Source organism: Hyposmocoma kahamanoa, unplaced genomic scaffold (genome assembly GCF_003589595.1).
Source record: "Hyposmocoma kahamanoa isolate Upper Pololo Valley unplaced genomic scaffold, ASM358959v1 202, whole genome shotgun sequence".
NCBI classification, from domain to species: Eukaryota; Metazoa; Arthropoda; class Insecta; order Lepidoptera; family Cosmopterigidae; genus Hyposmocoma; species Hyposmocoma kahamanoa.
In genome coordinates this window covers 20,015,936-20,016,477 of record NW_020653726.1, presented here as the reverse complement: position 1 = coordinate 20,016,477, position 542 = coordinate 20,015,936, and positions in this window count along the sequence as shown.

Here is a 542-nt window from a genome sequence, read left to right as displayed (position 1 = left end):
ATCGCTTTTGTACGCTTTCTATGCGATCTATTTGATTTTGGTACAGAGGGTTCTAAATGGCAGATGCATATTCTAAATTAGTACGAACTACGGCGTAGTAAATAATTTTTAACGTAGTGATACTTTTAAAGGACTTACAATTCCTCCACACGGAGCCCAACATCCGAAGAGAACCATTAATGATGCTGTAAAAATGATAATTAAACGAAAGTGAGCTGTCAAATATGACTCCTAAGTCTCTTATATGATTGACCTCATCAAGAATGGCTTCATCGATGGAGTATGACGTAGAAAATGGAACTTTTTGCTTGGACAGTTTAATATGCTTGCACTTTTTGATATTTAAGGGTAATTTGTTATGTCTAGTCCAGACTGAAATTCTATCAAGATCTTCTTGTACCAAAATTGTGTCGTATAAACTATCAATGGTTCTGTATATTTTTAAGTCATCTGCACAAAAGATAAATTTGGAAATTTGGATTATGCTACCGAGGTCATTAATAAAGACAAGGAAAAGAAGAGGACCTAAGCGGGAACTCTGG